Raw genomic sequence first — 21,839 nt, forward strand, 5'->3', positions numbered from 1 at the left:
TGGTTCTTTTGCTCTTCTTAAATCATTCCCAGAGTGGAGAGATGGCTCAGGGATAAAGCACTGGCTCTTCTTGCAGAAGACCTGAGTTTGGTTTCCAGCACCCATGTGGTAGCTCATAATTGCCTGTTACTCCAACTGCAGGGGCTACAATGCCTTTTTCTGACCTCTGCAAGGCATCACACACCTGTGATGTGTAGACATAGATGCAGTCAAAACATTCATACACATAAAGTAAATATAAAAAAATAAAAATAATTATAAAATAATCTCTTTTCTAATTTATTGCCATGTAAATGCACGAGAGAGAGAGAGAGAGAGAGAGAGAGAGAGAGAGAGAGAGACTATTCCATCTAGATTTTGCATGTGCACATGAAGGAGAACATACAAGATTTGTTTTCTACATCTCGGTTATTTAAGCTAACATCATGCTCTCCAATTCCCTTGGAAATAGCTGTGCCCATATATATAGTCCATGCAAAGCCCCAAATATTTACTTTTGGAGTTTTATAGGACCAGTTTAATCTTCGGGGGATCCAAACAAGGCCCACTGTTAAATGAGCAATCAAAGACAATAAGCAATCCCATAAAAGAAATTTCTATTTTTATATCAAAAAGTGCATACCCAACCTATGAGAGAAATGATGTTGTACATCTTTGTCTCTGCAAAGACAGAAATTCTTACTGTCTGTATCCACAGAGGGCAAAAGGATATGTTCCGTCTTTAATTACTCACTGTAGAATGGAGCTAAACTTACTGAAAGGATGCAGAGGAAGGCCTAATAGGCATGGCTTCTGTGATGGTCCAGGATGGTGGGGCTATAGCTGCAGAAGGGGGCAAGGCGGAGGGAAGACTTCCTCGTGGCTTGCTTCCCACTGTGTGTACTCTGTTTCATTTCCCAGCCATCTTTGCAGTTCCAGTGGGACTGAGTAGCACATAGGGAAACACTCTTACAAACACTGAATATTTATCAGAGCACACATCTGAAAGTGACATTGTTGCCCAGCCTGGCAGCACATGCGTTTGATTCCAGTAGTAGGAGGCAGAAGCAGGTGAAGCTCTATGAGGTTAACCTGGTCTGCATAGTGAGTTCCAGGCCAGACAGGAGAAAAAAGAAAAGAGGACATTTTGCTTGCTTTCTCCACGACGTGAACTCTGTACCGAACTGTGGACTCTGTAATGAAGTGTGCTTGCCTGGTTCTTTATAGTGAATTCTTAACAATGCCCAATGTAAGCCCACTGCAAACAAAACACTGAGACCTTAAAAGCATGAGTTGTGATTAACAGGATGTGAGCAGTGATAGACTTTGACTTCCAGGAGGTCCACTGGGCTGACAAGAAATGTGGGTTTGGCCTTCTCTAAACCTGCATGGGAAAGCACAGATGAGTACACCAATGGAGGATGCCATTTCTAGGCCTGGCCATAAGGGCCTCTGGGGCATCTATACTACTCTGTATTTTGTTACAGGAGCCCTAAAAGTCCGTTTTTGTTGTTGTAGTTGTTTGCTCCTCTTTGTTTGTTTTACACAGTTTCATGTGTATTAGGCTGGCCTGGAATTCACTCTGTACCCAATGATCACTTCACAGTACTGGCACTACAGCCACAGGACACCACACCTGATTTATTCAATGCTAAAGTTCAAACCCTGGGTTGTCAGCAAGCACTCCTCTAAGTTAGCTGCAACTTTCTGCTCAAGGAACCCTGAAAACTTATCCTTTGATGGTAGTACCTCCATAAACTTGAATCTCTGAGTTATATGGAGGAGGGCAATCTTAATCAACACTAGACCTGACATTTTCTCTTTTAAAAATTATTTACTTATGCATTTTGTATGTATATATGTGTATATATATGTATGACGTACACATGTGTGTGCTGTTGCTGCATGCACCCTTGAGCATATGTGGAGGGCAGAAGTGGACACTGGCCTGTTCTTATTCATTTTGTTTTATTTTTGGTTTTGAGACAGATATCTATATGTATCCCCGACTGGCCTGGAACTTGTTGACCCTGAACTCACTGACTGCATCCCCCGTTGTGGTGGAAGCTCACTGTTGTAGTCGGGTTGGCAGCCATCGACCTGCTGGGATTCTTTTTGTCATTCCCCTCAAATGCATATATGGCTAGGCCCTGCTTTTATGTGGGTGCTGGGGATTCCAATTCAGATCTTGTTTGCATAGGAAGTTCTCTTACACACTGATCTGTCTCCCCAGTCTCTGATCTTTTTGTTTTTTTGAGGCACAATGTCATGTAGCTCAGGCCCACCTATGTAGCTAAGAATGATCTTGAATTCCTGATCCTTCTGCCTTTGCTTTTCTGAATGATAATATTTCAGGTACTTAATACCATGCTTGGGTAGATCTGATATGTGAGACAAAAATGTTTCTTTGTGAGATTAAGATTAGGATTTGATGACTTGTCTGTCCTGATTGCTGCATCTGTGACAACTCAGATACACAACTGGAGTGAAGTGTTAGTTTAACTATGAACAGGAAATTTACTCACCTGAGAATTAACAAATAGTCTCCTCACCTCCAGCCAATAGAGGAACAGTCTTAATTACCCAGAGGAATTGGCTTGAACATATCATTTCCTTTCTTGAAGAATCTTGAACAGATTTCTTCTTCACACTGTCTCCCAAGCCAAGTCTAAACTCGGGCTTCAGAATTTGCTGAAACATAGACTTCACTTACAGATTCCATTTTTTTTTTTCATGTGCTGTTTCTCTCAATTAGTTGTGACAAGTCTTCCCTTCAGCACAGCCAGGTCTACTCATTGTTTTCATAATTACCACATCTAGGCCCTCAACAGTGGTAGTTTTGTTGACTGAGCTGTTTTGAAATATTCTTTCCTTTCTTTTTTTTTTCCTTCCTGTTCTTGTTTGTTTCGGATATTTTTCTGGACAATCTTTTCAGGAAAGCACTATTACTCCTCCTTCACAGATAAAGAGATTGAAGCACATAGCACATCAGATGAACTCAGTCAACTCCTACATTATCCAAGGGTTTCAAATCCATATCTACCTGACTCCAAACTCGAGATGTCATTCACGGGGGGCTTCACTGCTTTCTTGTTTCCCAGTAGGCTCTGTAGTGGTTTGAATAAGAAATGTGCCTCCCATCCGCTTGGGTGTTTGGACACTTGGTACCCAGTTGGTGGCGCTGTTTGGGAAAGTGGTGCAGCCTTGCTGCACATCATTTAGAGTGGGCTTTGTGGGTTCATAGCCTCACTCTGCACTCTTCTTACACTTGGAAATATGGACTTTCAGCTTCCTGCTTCTGCTGCCATGCCTGACTCTTGCTGCCCTGCCTCCCTACGTGACGGACTCTTATCCCTCTGGAACCAAAGGCTCAAAGAAACTCTTGGTTTTGTGAGTGACATCTGGTCATGGACTTGACTACAAGCAACAGCAGAATAACCAGTACAGTCTGCTCTCAAGAACAGCATCTGGAAGAAGTTACCAGTTGCCAGGTAATCCAACCTTCTGTCTTTCTTGCAAGGTCATGATCCCTCTGAGACCCCGTCTGCCTTGCCGGATATGTGATTGGAACTTCCTCTTATGCACTGTGCTAATGCTTTCTGACTCAAGTTAATGCTTACCTTATAACTGTGCTCTCAACAGGGCCCCTTGTGTCGTGCACACCTGCAGATATTTGAGACTTGCTATGGCATAGCTTAGGAGCATCAGGTGCAGGTGTGTGTGTGTGTGTGTGTGTGTGTGTGTGTGTCACACCATTACCATGGCAGACAGGGGAGAGTCAGAGGACAGCTTTCCAGAGTTAGTGACCTGCTTCACTCAAGTGGTTTCTGAGGATTAAATTCAAGTTATCAAGTTTGGCATAGACCTTTTGGGTCTATCTATGTTTGACTATTAGGAAAGCCTCTCAAATTGTATTAACAAATTATCGAGCATCCCAAAGGCTTGTAATCAGATAGCATAGGGGGCCTATAGCAGAAATATCCCCTCTGCATCTGCCTACATGTTGCCATCAATATATTTGAAATGTCTTGATTTATGACTTTATTTTGTTTAAACTATAAAACCTTCATAAAACCATTAATACATTGGAACAAAGTGTTTGGGACAACTTGAATGTATGTTCTGTTCCTGAGCCGTGGTCACTCATGGTTGACTCTAGTATAAACTCTTGTACTCCCCTTGAGATGAGATTGATCCTATATCAATTTTGATATCCTGTATCAATCCCTTTGATTGTTATAGGATAGAAACCTGATTTGTCTAGTTCCTAAGAAAAGAGCTACAGGAGATCAAATATTTATCTTGGAAATGACAGATTTAGATTAATTTTCTAAGAATGACTTCTTTTTAGAGACAGGGTCTTACTATACAGCTATAGTTGGCATGGAACTCATGGAAATCCATGTGCCTCTACTTCACAAGTGCTGGGATTAAAGGTGTGCAACACCCGACCTGGCCAATGATGACTGTTTTTGATGGTCCTTTGAAGCAAGGCATTTTTTATAAAAGGAGGAGCAAGTTGTGGATATAGGTCATGTGACCACGGTAGAAGTTTGTCTTTCCTCCTGAGATATAAAATTCAATGTTTTCTTTTTCTAGCAAGAAGAGAAAGGCTTCCAAGTTTTCCACATTCCAACTTATTTCCTTGACATCTGGAGCTCTCTCCCCCCCAACCCTCTGTCCTCATTTTTAGAATTTGGAGTTCTGACCAGACTTGTGCTTTGGGACTCTAAGCGGTAGGGAATGGGATAGGGGATGAAAAAGAGACAGGAAACTCTGTTTCCTTAACAGCATGGTGGCAGTTTGGTTGTGCTTCTTAGGTTATCAGCAACAACTTTAAACTGACCACGATTTTTATCCTTGCCTGTCTTTGTAAAGGTTTCTTTTTCAGAAACTTAAGCCAGTGGCTTCCAAACTGTCATTCACAATTTACAGAAGGACAGGAAGTAGAATAGTTGTCAGCAAGCAGCATAATTATGTGCCAGGAAACAACACTGAAAATGGCCAAGCCTGGCAAGTGCACCATGGCCCCTTCCATATCTTTTTGCTCCAGGCAAAAGCAGAGCTATAGTATTGGCCAAACTTTCAGCAACTTATTTTACACTTGCAGTGCCCATTACTGAGAAATGTTTGGCCTGAAGATTAAACTAGAGTAGAAATGTATTTTTTTTCAATAGTAAAGCAATGATGAAGTAAGAGAAGATGTTCTTGTTATCCTGAGTTGTGCTATGATATACTATATTATGTAATTGTGTAACAACAGGTTAATGACTGTGTTATCAGATGTATTAGAGGATTGTCCTTGTTTGGTTTTCTTTTTTTTTTTATTCTCTTTTTGAAAACACACAATCATGAGGTAAATAAACAACTGGGGCTCTGCAGTGTGCTGTGCTGTTGGACTCTGATGTTTGGTAGGCTCAGTGCATGAGATACACTCTCAGCTTACAGTATTTTTTTTCTTTTTTTCTTTTTTTTTTTTTTTTTTTTTTTTTGCAGAGGATTGACATGTATTGGTTCAAATACAGCACATAATACTTGCTAACATGCATTTCACACTAACTGGTCACACTTCCACAGGTAGTCAGTTCACAAAACAGGGTCCACCTCTTGTCAGCAGGCAAGTGTGGGAGGTAGCAGAGGGCCTGAGTACCCTGCAGAGTCCGTCAACTATCACTTGGTCATGCAGGGTTGATGAAACCAGGCTGGCAGGCAGCCTTTGGGAACATCCATTGGACTGTGGGAATACTGGGAGGTAGGCCAAGGTAGGCTCACGATGCACTTGCCGTCAGAGTCCATGAAATCCAAGCTATGGAGCACAGGAAGGGGGTGGAGGCCTCTTCTAGGGATGGCTCATCTTAGCTGGGCAGGAAGAAAGGACTCCCCAGGCACTGTCCAGACATCACAATGCAGCCACAAGCCCCTATCACAGGCCTGGGATGACAACACAGACAAAAACACCAACAGTCCAGGATTTCGTTCCCAACAGAAACATGTAAACATCATGGGAGCTACAGTATTTGTTTCCCACAGGACTCCTGAGAGAGGAATCGACTGGGATGTCACTCAAGAAGTAGTCTTTTTATCCCCCATGGGAATTTGAGTCAAAAACATTATCACCTATTATATTTAAGTTAAGAAAAATGTCAGAAAAGAGCAAGAAAACCCTTTGGGTGGCAGGGCTGGCTTCAGGGTTTGGAAGACAAATCTCCAACAGTAACACATTTTTCTTGGGTTTGGAGCAGGCTCTGGCCTTTCTTTCCCACAGCTTTCATTTGAGCCTATAACTGATACACGAGCAAGCTGGGTCTGTTTAGGATTGCAGCTGAGAAAGGGTTTGTCCTAGGCAGATGGACCAGGCTTCCCATGAGCACTGAAGAGGCTCATGTGAAGGATGGTCAGAAGTCTTGAGGAAACCCAGATCTAGCAAAGAGGTAGCCTGCTTTCAGCTAAGTTGTCTCTGGCTGCACACTCTGAGGAAGAAGTCAGCGTCTGACTCTCAAGTCCAGAAAAAATGCTATCTGTGGCATCCAAGAGAGGGCTTTCTGGGGACCCTGTAATTAAATACACAGTTGTTTGAAGAAATTCAGCCTTTCAGACCAGCGCTTCTACTAAACTTCACTTTTTTTCTTCTTTATTGCTCTTTTAAAAGTTTAGAAAGGTGTCCAACAGGGTTCCCTAGTAATGGGAACAGGGACTTTCTCAGGGGCTGGCTCTTTGATCACCTCCCCCTGAGGGGGGAGCAACCTTACCAGGCCATGGAGAAAGACAATGCATCCAACCTTGATGAGACCTGCTAGACTAGGGTCAGATGACGGGGAAGAAGATCTTCCCTCTCACGGGACTTGGGGAGGGCATAGGAGAAGAGGAAAAAGGGTGGGACTGAAAGGGGACAAGGGAGGGGGCTACAGCTGGGATAAAAAGTGAATAAACTGTAATAAATAAATAAATAAATAAATAAATAAAGTCAAGAAAGAAAGAAAGAAATCAAGAAATAAATAAAAAAATCAAGAAAGAAGAAAGAAAGAAAGCTCATTAACTGACTCCCCCTCCTTGGTCCATAGGCATACCTGCACTCCCTCTGCAGTTGATCCTCCTCCCTTTTCTTCATGCACTGTCTGTGCAGTAGTGTCTTATCTGTGTCTTAGGATGGAAAACAGTAATCATCCCACCAGGTGCTGGAAACTGGTCATCCTTGAAGTAGGCACTTCTGTGGCTACAGCTTACAGTATTTTAAACTTATAATAGACTTAATTGGAAATAACCATGTCATAAGTTGAGGAGCACCTATAATTATACTCATATTTAATGTTTCTAATTATTTTATACCTACCCTGCTTTAGGATCAGAACTGACAACTTAAATTATATTAGTATATAATTTAATCCCTACCACTAGCATGTGTATTATGTTCTCTATTCTATGATAAAAGAAACCAAGTTAATGACTATGTAGTTTGAGTGGGCTCACATAACTAATACCCAGCCAAAGCTGGGATTTGGATGAGGTTCTTCTGTCTTCAAAGTCTACTCTTCTCCATGTGGTAGACTTATTTACTTATTTATATCTTTTGGGATGAGGTCTTATGTGCCCCAGGTTGGCCTCAATCTGGCTGTGTAGAACAGTGCCCTTGAATTCTTTACCCTCCTGCCTATAGCTCTCATGTGCTAGGATATAAAGGTTCACCACCACGTCTGGAGTTTAATAGTTCTAAAAATAAGGACCTACCCTAGTTAGTAGGAGACTAGATGTATCAGTTAGGAAGAAAATTTTAAAGCTGAAGTGTAGCTCACTGGTAGAGCATTTGGACACACACACACACACACACACACACACAGAGGAAGAAGGAGGGAGAGGAGAGAGAGAGAATATATACATATGCTGATCTTTTGGGAACCATCTAACTCAGAAACTAAAACCAGTGTCCAACAATATGAATGTTAATGAATCTTTGAGATAATTCTGATTCATGCTTTAGGTTAATCCTGCATTGTCTTGCTTTATCAGTTATAAAAAAAATAATAATTAGCCACAACCCCTACCCAACAAAGTACCAGAAAACACTGGCTGTGTAAGAACGAGATTTATTACTCCCATCAAACAAGCAAGCCCAAGGCAGGCAGCACAGGTTGTTCTAGGGCTCTTCTGTGACCTCCGGGAAGCCAGACTCTATCCTCCCTCCAAGTCTTCTATTCTTAGGAAGTCACTTCTATGCCCAGAGTTGAAAGATAGTTGTTCTCCTCCAGGAACTATTTCTATGTTTCAGGCAGGGAAGGAACAGAAGGACAAATACTTGTCCATTTATCATTCAGATAAAGTAGCTGTCTGAAGAAGTCTGCCTTTATCTGATGGCCAGAACCGTATGATATGGCTAACTGGAGCAACAGTTGGAGCTAAATCAACTTTAGATTTTCAGACTTCATGACAGGAAAAGGCCAGAGAAAAGAGAAGTGTGGAGAAAGCCTGTGCTTATTATTTTCTTTAATTTCTGTTCTATACTTAAATCAGCATTCTTTATTTCATTTTTATTTGCTTTTCTTCCCAATTGGCTTTTTAGTTTTGTTTTGTTTTCATGTAGTTTAAAATTTTGTTTTATTCTTTTAAGATGGGTCTCATATAATCCAGGTTGGTCTCCAGCTCTCTATGTAGCTAAGGATGGCCTCGAACTCTTAACTGTTTGGTTGTGAGCTTAGCCGTTACTGGCTGAGCTTTCTGTCCTGTCCCAAAATGGAACTCTTGATCCTCCCATCTTCACTGCCCAAGTGCTTGGCTTCCACCACACCTTGCTTTCCCAGGAGACAAAAGTTTTGCTCTGAAGCTTAAGCTGGCCTGGAACTCATTGGGTGTAGCCCAGTCTGTCTTGTTTACAGGAATTGTACAGGAATTCTCCTGTCTCAGCCTCCCAAGTGCTGAGATGACAGGCATGAGGCTCCAAGGCCAGCTCTGTTTTCTTTCTTTTGGTTGAAAATCTTGGGCTAGGTTTAATGTTTAACAAGGAAAGAGGACAAACAAATTTTCTTTCCATTTCTACTTTAATTTGCTAAGACAACTCAGGTTTTATGTTTAACTGGCTCTATTATTAGGTAAAGTGTTTGGCTGAGTTTGCCTTTTTGAAATATAGTGGAAGATTTTAGAAATAACATAAAACTAAGCCAAAGAAGAAACAATATAAAATACTCCACAAAACCACACATTTGAGCTAATTATGGTAAAGGGTCTAAAATTTGAATATTTGGTATGGATCTATTAGTTCTTTACATATAAATAATAATTAGAATTGGGCTTCAAGGCAGTCATACAATTTCCTTTCATTGTAATGCATAGATAATAATGATAATTGACTAATTTATAATAAGAATTGTTTCCAAATCGGCTCTAGCAATATTAAAGCTATTTATGTCTCTGCAATCCTATTTATTTCTCAACAAAGCCATTCCCATTGTATTTTAAATGGCAAATTTACCCAGACTCCATTCAAATATTACTAATTTTGATTTTAATGCACTGTAAAGCATGTGAGCTATTGTTGATGTCACTAAGGTTGCCATGGTAATTATCTAGCTGGCAGGCAAAAGCTGAGGGCCAGAGAAGATCATTATACTGGAAAGTAAGAATTTACTTATGTCAAAATGAGGGTCAAATAAGAGATGGCTGGACAACCTGTGTTCTCCTGGTTCCAAAGGATTGATTTTGTTTCATTTTTGTATATATATATATATATATATATATATATATATATATATTTGGAGACAGAATATGCCATTCTGTAGCCCAGTTCTGATTTAAAAGAATAAGCCACTATGCTTGGCCAAAATCCTACTTTATCTTTTGAGATAAGGTGTAACATAGTCAAGGATTGCCTGAAATTTACCATAAATTTTAAACTCTTTAAACTCTTTATCCTTTAAACTCTTGATCCTTGGTCTCCATTTCCCAAGTGCTGAGGTTATTGGAGTGTGTCCCCATGCCTGGCCAAAGTTCTTGTTTTTACCTTTCAACACATGTCCTTGTAGGAGAAGAAGAATATTTGTTTTCTACAACTCTCACGGATTCTTAGTCATAACAGAAACCTACAACAGGAGAGACTGATAAGAGAAAGCCAAAGTGCATTCCTGTTTGTTCTAGGAGTCATCTAGGGAATGAATAGCTTGATTTCAAACAAGGGACTCAGGTTTTAGCTGATACAGAATTTTTAGCCTAGCACAGTAAACTATTATGGACGTGAGAAGGCAAAGGCAAAAAAATTCTAAGGTTGAGCAATTTTGAGGAAAAAAAAATGACTGGTAGATAAAAGGCCAGTTTATGAAACTGGTTAATGTATATTCTTCCTCCATTGCCTTTAGGCTGGTAGGAGTTTAAAATGGTCTTTGGTGGTTGATTAACAAATGATTATTTTTATTTTATTTTATTTTATGCTTGTATGTCTGTCTGCCTGCCATGTGTATGAAGTGACCCCAGAGGCCAGAAGAGATGTCAGTGTAGAGGCACACCCTTTTAATCCCAGCACTCTGTGAGTTCACGGCCAGCCTTGTTCTACACAGTGAGTTCCATAACAGCCAGGTAGACAATAAGACCTTGTCTCAGCCCTCTCCTCCCCCCTAAATAAGAAGGTATTTGATCCTTTAGGACTAGAGTTACGGTTAGAAGTCATGTGGGTGGAAGGAACTGAACCTGCGTTCTCTTCAATAGCAACAAGTCCTCCTAACTTCTGAACCACCTCTTCAGCCCTTCTGGAGTTTGACTTTTATTCATCCTAGTGGAGCAGTAGTTGGATAGCTTTTATCTTTGTAAATCTATGTTCTGCTTTTAGGCGGATGAAAGAGCTTTCTTGTATGTGCTTATTGATTGGAACTCAAGGATCTTCTATGTTTGGGGGGTGATATATTCTGGTTCCCCACATGCTATAATTAAATTAACCCCTTAGTACTCCTTGTTAAAATTCTTGAGCAGGGAGATGGCTCAGTGGATTAAGTGCTTTCTGTGAAAGCGTAAGAATCGCAGTTTAGATTTCAGACCAGAGACTGGATCTCCAGAACCTAAAATGGGATGGATGTGGGGGTTTGCTTGTAACTCCAGAATTAAGGAAGTGAAGATTGGGATCCCTGAGACAAACTAGTTATCTAGATTAGAGGAATTGGCCAGCTCCAGGTATGATGAGAGACCCTGTCTCAGTTTTTATGGAGGGCAACTGAGAAAGAAATTTGATGTCAACCTCTGGCTTCTACAGGTACCTTTGCACATGTGTGTACACAAACATGTGAACATGCATGCATATGTGGACCCAACACACACACACACATACACATGAAACAATAATTAATAAAATACTAAATTTTTTATCTTCTAGGTCAGCATTTTGCAAATAACAGCTAATGACCCAAACCTGGCCTCTCCTGTTTGATATGCCTTATGAGCTAAGAATGACAAAAAAATAAAAATAAAAAATAAATAAGTAAATAAATATAGAACGTTTATTTTAGTTTTTCATTATGCATACTCATATGGATGTGTGTGGGTATGTGCATATGAGTACAGATGCCTATGGAAGTTGGAAGAGGTGATCAGATTGAAGGAGAGTTACGTACAGCTAGACAAGGAAAGTGGGCTCCTTGAGATAGAAGCTTCTTTGTTCCAAGAAGACATTTGGAGGAGAAATGTCCAGAGGGCATAGGAGTAGGTCCTTCTCCCACTTGCAAAGAACCAGCAGGAGAAAGAGGAGGACCCAATGGCTCTGTAAAATACCTAAGCCATTGTTCATTGTCAGCAGACTTCCAGCCTTAGGACACCTCCCATCATAGAAAGCTAGAGCTGTTATTTTCTTTTTCTCCCTAGCTCAGGCTACTATCCTTTTCTGGCTTTCAACTCTTTTTATATTCCAGTACAATCATTTAGATGATTTCCAGCATCCCCATTACAAGATATTTCAGAGTTGGGGTTATAGGCAGTTATGAGCCACTCAACACAGGTGCTGAGAATTGAACTCAACTCCTCTGTGTGAACAGTACGTGGTCTTATCCACTGAGCTATCCCTCTACCCCCAGTATTTTGAAAAATTTGAAAAAAAAATCACTACATTTTAAATATTCATAAAATTTAACTTTGCGCTCATAAATAAAGTGTATTTGGGATGTAATCACTCTTGTCTGTGCAGTGTGTTGTCTGTGGATGCTCTCACCCTCCCAGAGCAAACCTGGCTACTGTATATTATACACAGTGTATAACCATCCAAGCCTAAAGCACCTTCTGGCAGTTTACAGTTTGCAGCCTATCCTAATCACCAGGACCTTTAGACAAAAAGAGAGGAGACTTCCTGAAAACTAGACGTGTCTGACAGGTCTTCCCTGGGCTTCTGACATCCTTCATAGTATATTTGCTTTCTGTTGCCTGAGCATAAAAGGTGATCATGTGGACCTGTGTTGTTGAACATGGCAGATGCTAGGCATATATGCCTGTTAGACATTTGGAATGAGAAGTGCTTCGTGTATGAAAATATATACCAGATTTTGAAGAATTCATAGAAAAATAAACAACACAGACTCTCTCAGTATTTTGTTAGTTAAGTTATAATATTTAGTATACATGAATACAACTTAGGTAAAATATATTAATAGCATTAATTTCACCTATTTCTTGTCACTTCTTGTTTGCATTTTTAATTTTTTAATATTTTGATTTTTTTATAAGGTCTTGCGTAACCCAACCTGTCTTCTAACTCTCCATGTACCCAAGGATGACTTTGAACTCCTCATCCTCTTGCTTCTACCTCCTAAGTGCTAGGATTTTAGGCATGGACTGGCACCTGACTGTTATCTTTTCCATGTGTGTGTGTGTATTTGGTAGGTATGTGCACATAGTTGCATGTATATGCATATACTTGCATATATGTGCATATATTTGCATGTGTGTGGGCATAAGTGCGTTGTGGCCATGAATGACTGAGTTTGACATTGGGAGTCTTTCTTTACTGCTCTTCACTTTGCTCATTGAGGCAGATATTCTCAGTTGAACTCAAAACTCACTGATACATCTAATCTGGCCACCTGGCTTGTTCCTGGGATCCACTGTCTCTTCCTTATGTGCATTGGTTTTAAAGGCAGGCTACTACACCAATCCAACATTTAAATGAGTTCTCGGGATCCAAACTGTGGTCCTCACACAGGCATCACAATCACTTTATCCACTGAGCTATCTCCTTGGCCCCATCCTTTTATTTTTTAATATGACTACAAGAAACATTAAAGTTTTATATATTGTTTGAGATATAATATATAAAGTATAAATCTTAAATAAATTGTGGATTGAATCTAGACTTTGCCCATGCTTGTCAAGCATGCTACCAATGAGCTATGCTCTAACCCCCTTTTAGACTTTTCTATTGAAAGAGGGTTTTACTAAATTCACTAGTCTGTTCTTGAACACATTCTGTAGTCCAAGCAGGCCTTGAATTTTAGGCAGCCTTTCTGCTTCAGCCTTTTCAACAGCTGGGATTATAGCCCTGTGCCTTTAGGCACAATTACTCCTTGACTTCCCCTTTAGTTTCCCAATTACGAACCTTTAGGAGGTAGTTAGAAGAACTACAGCATAGACTTTATTAGAGCACATCACCTTCATGATATGACTTGAACTACTACTTCCAGCATGTGCAGAAAGTTAATGTGATTGTTTATTGCTAATTGTCAACTTGACAGAATCTGGAATCACTTGGGAGATGGGTCTGTAGGGTATTTATTATCTTGTGTACATTAATTGATATGAGAAGTCCTATCCACTGTGGGTGGTATCATTCCCTGGATGGGACCCTGGGCTGTATATGTGGAGAAAAGGGATCTGGGTAGGCAGCAGCCTTCGTTCATCCCTCCCTGACTCTTTACTAAGGATGCATGATGAATAGCTGCTTCAGCTTCTGCTGCCTTACCTTTGCCTCTATGATGGGTTGCACTCTTGAACTGTGAGTCAGAATAGACTCTCCTCTCTCTTTTCTAGGTTGATATCCTCCCCCAGATGTTTTAACACATTAATAGAAAGGAGATGAAGGCAGCTGGCTCCTTAACCAGGCAGGTAGGCTATGTTTTCATGCAGGTCAGAAAACTCCAAGTTTGTTGAACTATCAGCAAAATTATGTTTTTTACTGCTGGAAATAGAAAACATTTTTTTTTTCTAAAGAGAAGAAGATGTTTTTTTTTTCAATAGCACTTTTAAAATTAAAGTAGTTAAAAATGTGAAGCCATTTTATTAACACATGGCTCTTTCATGTTAACTGCCTAATCATAATTCTAGTTTGCAAAATTTATAAATTATAGCATGCAATATGAAACTAGTGTAAGCTGTGGTTTCTTTTCACAGACTTTGACATAGCAAAATAATTGTCAAAATTCATAGTAAAAATTTGAAATTGACTTCAAGCATCTAGAGAATATTATTCTACCTTATAATTATTGTTTCAAATCACAATTGAGGGCAACATGCTACTTGTTTGATTTTAAATCTCTATAATTTTTTTCAATAGTTTCATTTACATTCAGACACCCTTTTTCTAATTTCATTAAAAATGTTATTTTGCGCTTGTATGTGATGTGTGCGTAGGAAGGCACATACACGCCATGGCTGGCATGTAGAGGTCAGAGAGCAACTTGAGTTTGTACTCTCCTTCTACCATAGGAGTCCAGAGCAGAGCATGGAACTGAGCCAACTCACCAACCTTTCCTTTCTCCCTTTCCTCCTCTTCCCATTTCTCCTATCAGTTACCTTTCTGCATAATTTAAAGTCAAATACTTTCCAAGACTTGTAATGCACTTTTGTTTCCTCTTCTCGTCTCCTATTTTAACTCTTTTCTTTTTTAAGACAACATTTCCAGCTTCTTTTAATCTTTGGTATTCATTTCTAGTACTTGAAATAGCATGCTTTGAACTTACAGATACAATCAAAATATTTTCTACTGCCTTTATTAGGGTTGTTGTCTCTTTCAGATCTCATTCCAAAGCAGACATGAACATTCCCCACATGCCTGTTTTTCTCATTATAGTTTCATTATGTTCTTAGCTCAAAAATATGACTATATAAATTATTATATTCATACTTCAGTGACACTGGGTCACTAATAAGCAATGACTAAAGAAATAACTGGGAAACCAGAATAAAGGTTTAAACGGTGACCCAGAATTTAGCTTGTATAGATTAAAAAAGAGAGAGAAATGCTAAAATAGACGTTAAAGGTATGAAGATTAGAAAAAGAAATTCTCAATAGATGAGTTCAGGATAGAGGAAACTAAAAGAATGAGAATTAAATGTTGAAGAAATCATGTAGGTTAAGGATGAACAGCCAAATTACACAGGAAACCCCATTGCCCCATTCTTTAATGCTAGTACTATGCATAGAAATCAAGGATAAACTGGGCATGGCAGTCAATGTCTGCAATCCCAACACTAAGGAGGCTGAGACAAGAGGAGCTCAAGTCCACGATTTTCCCTGAGAAGATCTAAGAGAGTAGACTAAATAGTAAAGGATGTATTTCTACAAGAATGATGTGAAATGTGGAAAGAAGAATCAGAATCTAAGAAACCATGAGAATAGCTGGATTGCTGGCAGGCAGATAGCTGTAAATTCGAGGCCAGCCTGCTCTACAAAGTGAGTCCAGGACAGTCAAGGCTACATAGAGAAACCCTGTATCAAGAAATAAAATAAAATAAAGAAAAGAAACCATGTGAACAAATTTAGTAAACAGACTGTTTAAAAATCTACAGTTAGAGCCTAGCATAGCTATCTTGAGAGGCTACACACAGCAAAGGATTGAAACAGATGCTGAGACAGTCAAAGATTGGGCAGGGTGCAGTGAACCTTGTGGATGAGTTGGGAGAAGGATAGTTAAGTCCCAGAGGGGATAAGGAGCTTCACAAGAAGACCAACAGAGCCTAAAGCACCAATCAAGGAGCATGCATGGACTAGATTTAGGGTCCCCACACATATTTACCCAATGGGCAACTTGGTCTTCTTTTGAGTGCCCTAGTAAGGGGTCCAGAGGCTGTCTGTGACATAGACTCTGTTGCCTGCTTTTCAATCATTTTCCCCTGATGGGGCTGCCTTGCCAGGCCACTGTGGAAGAGGATGTGCTCAGTCATGATGAGACTTGTGGCAGGGTGGGTTAATGGGATCCCCTTTCCTGAGGGGTAGGAGATGGGGAAGAAGAAGAAAAGGTGGGATCAGGAAGAGAGGAGGATGGGGGGCTAAGATTGAGATGTAAAGCAAACTAATAAATAAAGTTAAAAGTTAAAAAATCTACAATAAGAAGGACAATGATGAGGGAGAATAAGATCGAAAATGAAGTGAAATCAAGTATTATGTGGCCTATAGTGGGACATTAGAGACCACCGTATATGGAGTTAAAGAGTTCCAAACACCTCAAATTGCTCAAGAGTCTAAATGTGTGAGTGTGCTCAAAATTGTGAAGCCAAGTAGGTATTTTAAAATATTTTACAAAGAAAAATATTTTACTGTCTATCTCATTCTTCTTCCATAAGGATTACGGCACTCTGTGCACAGTTTGGCTATGTGTCTTAGTATCTCCTTCGATACCCTGGTGGGTAGAGTCTTTCAGAGTTCCTCTGTGGAAGGCTCCTGTCCTGTTCCTTATCTTCTCCTACTTCCTATGTCTATCCTGTTTACCCTTCTATATGAGGATTAAGCAGCTTCCCTAGGGTCCCCCTTCTTGCTTAGTTTCTTTACAGATTTTAGTATGTTTATCCTATATTATATGTCTAATATCCACTTAGAAGTGAGTAGATACCATGTGTGTCTTTCTGCTTCTGAAATAGCTCACTCAGGATGATCTTTTCTAATTCCCACCATGTGCCTGCAAATTTCACGATTTCTTTTTTTAATTACTGAGTAGTATTCTATTGTGTAAATTTACCACACTTTCTGTATCCAGTCCTCCATTGAGGAGCAACCAGATTCTGGCTATTATGAATGGAACTGCTACTAACATGGTTCTGCAAATGTCCTTATTGAATGGTGGGACTTCTTTTGGGTGTATGCCTAGGAGTGGTATAGCTGGATCTTGAAGTAGCACTATTCCTAAATTTCTGAGGAAGCATCAGATTGAGTTCCAAAGTGGTTGTACAAGGTTACATTCCCACCAGCAATGGAGGAGGGTTCCCCTTTCTCCATGAAGCTAAACAACAAGTAGGAAGTAAGAGAAGACAAGGAACAGGACAGGAGCCTTTCACAGAGGACCTCTGAAAGACTCTACCCACCAGCGTAATGAAAGAGATACTTAGACACATAGCCAAATTTTGGGCAAAGTGCTGGAATCCTTACAGAAGAAGAGGGAGATAGAAAACTTTGAGGGGACAGGAACTCCACAAGGAGAACAACAGAGCCAAAATACCTGGGCCTAGGGGCCCCTGCAGAGGCTGATACTCCAACCAAGGACCACGCATGGAGAAGACCTAGACCCCTTGTTCAAAGGAAGCCCATTGGCTGCTTAGTTTCAAAGTGGGTTCCCTAGTAAGGGTATAGGGGCTGTCTCTGACATCAACTTAGTAGCCAGCACTTTGATCACATCCACCTGAGGGGTGCAGCCTTGCCAGGCCACAGAGGAAGATGATGCAGCCAACCTTGATGAGACATGATAGACTGGGGTCAGATAGAAAGGGAGAAGGTCCTCTGCTATCAGGGGACTAAGGAAAGGGCATAAGGGGAGAAGACAGAGGGTGGGTGGGACTGGGAGGAGACAAGGGAGGGGGCTGCAGTGGTGATAAAAAGTGAATAAACTGTAATAAATAAATATATAAATAAATTAAAGAAAATATTTTACTAAAAAATGAAAAAAATAAAAAAAATTAAAAAAAAGATCTACCTTCCAAATTAAAAAACAAACAAACAAACAAACAAAAAATCAAAGAGTCAAAGACAGGCAATAGAACACTTACAATAACGAAAAGAAGTTCACATATACCTGTAGTAACAATAAATATGATGTGTTCAACATTTCATATTCAAGACAGAGGTTCTCCAGAAGAATGTGAGGGTACATTCTTGTAATCTCAGGAGGATCAGGAGTTCATGGGCATTAAAGAGACGTTTTAATGCCCAGTTTTCCTGGGCATTAAAGAGAAGAGGCCAGCCTAGATTATGTGAAACCCTGGAATGGGGTGGGGAAGAGAGGGAGGAAGGGAAGGAGGGAGAGAAATATATATATAGAGAGAGATTTATTCTTATATCATCCTCCCCAAACCATCCATAGAATATTTCAGAGGAACAGGAAAAACATAAATTAGAAAATGAAAACCAAACCACTATCTGTTGAACAACCAATTAAGAATAATTTTAGGCTCACAGCAAAATTGAACAGAACATTTGCAGAGTTTTCATGGAAACATTTCCTCCCTTCTCGATGCTCCCCACATCAATGTCTCTAACTGGTGTTATGTATTTGTTACAAAAGATAAACCAGCATCCTTATTAACCAAACACCATAGTTTACAGTAAATATCAATATTGGTGACAGTCTTTGACCATAATAAGCACACCCTTTTGATATTGTATACTCATACAGAAAGATATCTCTGTCCTAAGAATTCTTATAACCTACTCATTCATAAATATCTGGTATATGTTAACATCATATAAATATATATCATCAGACACATATATTATTTACTTGTAAAAATGCCTGGTATATGTAAATGTCACATATATACTTACAGTATTGTTGATGGAATATATGGAATCTTTGCCATCATTTTATATTTTTAGTTTTGAAACACAGTGTCACTAAGTTGTCCAGGCTAGCTTGAACTCCTTTGTGTAACTCAGGCAGGCCTTGAATCTGGGATGTTCTGGCTTCATGTTCCTAAGTGGGATTATAGGCCTGCACCACCAGGCCAGGTTTATTTATCTTATTTTTTATTTATCGTAGAGCCATACTTACTTTGGAGGTTTGGTAAATTTTGCTTGGGTTTAACTGCATTACTGAGTTTTTTTTCTGATTTAACTCATGATAAAATGTAAAGATTTTTGAAGTTTTATAATGTGAACTCATTTAGTACTATATATTATATGTGTTAGCATATATTTAATATATGTAATAATGGATTACATTATCACATTTTAATTAAGTTATTTGCTTTACATCCTGATCATAGCTTTTCCTACCTCTTTCCCTCCTCCCAGTCCCTTCCGCTCACTATTCCTCATCCACCCCTTTTCCTCTCCTCAGAAACTGGGAAGACTCCCATGCATATCAACCAGCCTTGACATATCAAGTTGCAGTAAGACTAAGTGCATGTTCTCTTACTGAGGCTACACAAGGCAGCCTACTTAGGGGAAAGGGATGCAAAGACAGGCAACAGAGTCAGAGACAGCCCCTGTGCCTGTATTAGGAGTCCTGAATGAAGACCAACCTGCACCACTGTTACATATGTGCTTAGGTCCCATGCATGCTCTCTGATTAGACATTCAGTATCTATGAGCCCCTATGGGCCCATGTTAGATGATTTCTGTAGGTTTTCTTGTGGTGCCCTTGAACCCTCTGGCTCCTTCAGTCCTTCTTCTCCCTCTTCCACAGGATTCCACCAAGCTCCACTTAATGTTTGACTGTGGGTGTCTGCACCTATTTCTATGAGTTTCTGGGTGAAGCCTCCCTGATGACAGTTATGCTAGGCTCCCATCTGCAAGTATAGTAGAATATCATTAACAGGGTCATGTCATAGGTCTCAGGCTGGGTCAGTCATTGGTTGACCATTCCATCACATTCTGCTCTACATTTTACCCCTGCACGTCTTTCAGGTAGGACAAATTGTAGGTAGAAGGTTTTTTGGGTAGATTGGAGTCCCAATCTGCCATTGGAAGTCTTCCCTGATGAGAAGAGAGGGCCGGTTCAGGTTCCATATCCCCTATTGCTAGAAGTCTTAGCTAGGGTCACCTTCATAGATTCCTGGGATTTTCCATTGTCCTAGGTTTCCTGCTCATCCCAAAGATGTGTCCTCAATCCAGTTGCCTTTCCCAGTACTTTCTCCCTCCACCCCCCCACTCCCACATCCTTCCCATTCCAATGCTAACCCCTCCACAACCCATTCCCCTCCCTCTACCCACCCCTGTTGTATAATCTATTACCCCATCTCAGTGAGATTGAAATATCTTCCCTTGGACCCTCCTTCCTACTTAGCTTCTTTGGGTCTGTAGAGTGTAGCATAGTTAACATGCACTTTATGACTAGTATCCGTTTATAACTGAGTACATAACATGCATGTCTTTCTGGGTCAGGGCTACCTTATTCACAGTGATCTTTTCTAGTTTTAGCAATTTGCCTGCAAGTTTCATGATGTCGTTGTTTTTAATGGCTAGGTAATATTCCGTTGTGTGTATGTACCACATTTTCTTTATCTATTCTTTTTTCCTTTTTTAAAAATTAATTTATTTTTATTGATTAGAGTTTGTTCATTTTGTATCCTAGCTATAGCCCCCTCCCTCATTCCTTCCCAATCCCACCCTTCCTCCCTCATCTCCTCCCATTCCCCTCTCCAAGTCCACTGATAGGGAGGTCCTCCTCCCCTTCCCTCTGACTCTAGCATATCAGGTCTCATCAAGACGGGCTCTTTATACATTCTTTGGCTGAGGAACATCTAGATTGTTTACAGTTTCTAGGTATTGCACATAAAGATGCTATGAACATAGTTGAGCAACTGCCCTCAGTAGCACAATATACAAATGATAAACAGACTAAGAAAGAAATTAGGGAAACAACACCCTTCACAATAATAAAAATAATATGTTGGTGTAACTCTAACCAAGCAAATGAAAGAACTATATGACAAGAAGTTCAAGTCTTTGAAGAAAGAAATTGAAGAAGATATCAGAAGATGGAAAGATGTCCCATGTTCATATATCAGTAAGATTAACATAGTAAAAATGGCCATCTTACCAAAAGCAATCTGTAGATTCAATGCACTCCCTATCATAATTCTAACACAATTCTTTACAGACCTTGAAAGAAAAATACTCGACTTTATACGGAAAAAAACGAAAAACCCAGGACAGCCAAAACAATCCTGTACAACAAAAGAAGTTCTGGAGGTATCATCATCCTGACTTCAAGTTGTGCTGCAGAACAATAGTAATAAAAACTATACGGTTTTGGCATAAAAACATATGTGTTGATCAATGGAATCAATTTGAAGAACCAGAAATAAACCCACACACTTATGGACACTTGATTTTAGCATCATCAACAAATGGTGCTGGTATAACTGAATGTCTATATGTAGGAAAATGCAAATTGATCCATATTTATCACCCTGCACAAAACTCAAGTCCAAGTGGATCAAAGGCCTCAATATAAAATCAGATACACTAAATCTATTAGAAAAGAAAGTGTGGAATAACCTTGAATACATTGGCACAGGAGACAACATCCTGAACAGAACACCAACAGCTCTGGTACTAAAATCAACAATTAATAAATGGTATCTCATGAAACTGAAAAACTTCTGTAAAGCAAAGGACAGTGTCACTAGGACAAAACGGCAGCCTATGGAATGGGAAAAGATCTTCACCAACCCTACATTCAACAGAGGGCTAATATCCAAAACATATAAAGAACTAAAAAACTAGACATCAACAAACCTAATAACACAAATAAAAATGGGGTACAAAGCTAAACATAGAATTCTCAATAAAGGAATATCAAATGGCAGAAAACACTTAAAGAAATGCTCAACATTCTTAGTCATTAGGGAAATGAAAATCAAAGAGACCCTGAGATTTTATCTCACACCCATCAGAATGGCTAAGATCAAAACCTCAAGTGACAACACATGCTGGCAAGGATATGGAGAAAGGGGAACTGTCTTTCATTACTGGTTGG

At 39.8% G+C, this 21,839-nt stretch overlaps 1 long non-coding RNA gene across 1 annotated transcript in view; it reads left to right on the top strand.

Annotated features, from left to right (window-relative positions):
• Positions 1-21,839, top strand: part of LOC132650102 (uncharacterized) — a 151,529-nt gene that overhangs the window by 107,287 nt on the left and 22,403 nt on the right. The window contains exon 3 of the long non-coding RNA XR_009588469.1: positions 3,268-3,470. This is a non-coding gene — a long non-coding RNA (uncharacterized LOC132650102). The remainder of the gene's footprint in view (positions 1-3,267; positions 3,471-21,839) is intronic.

This window comes from Meriones unguiculatus, chromosome X, assembly GCF_030254825.1.
Source record: "Meriones unguiculatus strain TT.TT164.6M chromosome X, Bangor_MerUng_6.1, whole genome shotgun sequence".
Classification (NCBI taxonomy): domain Eukaryota; kingdom Metazoa; phylum Chordata; class Mammalia; order Rodentia; family Muridae; genus Meriones; species Meriones unguiculatus.